This window comes from Mycetomoellerius zeteki, unplaced genomic scaffold (genome assembly GCF_001594055.1).
Source record: "Mycetomoellerius zeteki isolate Tzet28-1 unplaced genomic scaffold, Tzet1.0 scaffold148, whole genome shotgun sequence".
NCBI classification, from domain to species: domain Eukaryota; kingdom Metazoa; phylum Arthropoda; class Insecta; order Hymenoptera; family Formicidae; genus Mycetomoellerius; species Mycetomoellerius zeteki.
In genome coordinates, this window is record NW_017256425.1 from 40,226 (window position 1) to 40,812 (window position 587).

The window sequence follows — 587 nt, forward strand, 5'->3', positions numbered from 1 at the left end:
GGTCGGACGCTCTTATTCGGTTATCTTTAAACGTTAATATCTCCTTAAGTATTGTTGACACCGCAAAATGGTACAGGACTTTTCGACTCAGTGTAGTCTGTTCTACCCACGCACGAAATATTTTGCGGTCGTTACCAGACACCCTGTATATGTATCCAGTGCCCTAAACTGGCACCGTCAAAATATCTCGTGCTATTTAGTGCGCACTCCGCGAGTGTCTTGCGGTAAAATGAACACGTGACATTAGCCAAGTGCGCATTGGCACTACCAATCGAGCACGCTCTTCACACTGAATGCAGTCAGTGTACCCCAATTGAAAACGATATAAGCTATAGGTTATGTTACGTATATTATAGCAAAAATGCACCCTACAGTTATCTAGACGTAATTCCTGAATGCAGCCCTGCATTAAGGGGTGTAAAAATTGCAGTGAAAATGCGAAAGTAAAAAAATTAAGTTTTTTTGTTTTAAAAAGATAATGACATTGCGGCAAAGTGGATAAAAGCTTGTGGCAAGGACATTAACCTCAAAAGTAGTAGATATATAAATTAAATATTATTAATATTTACAAATTTATTTGTTTTTTT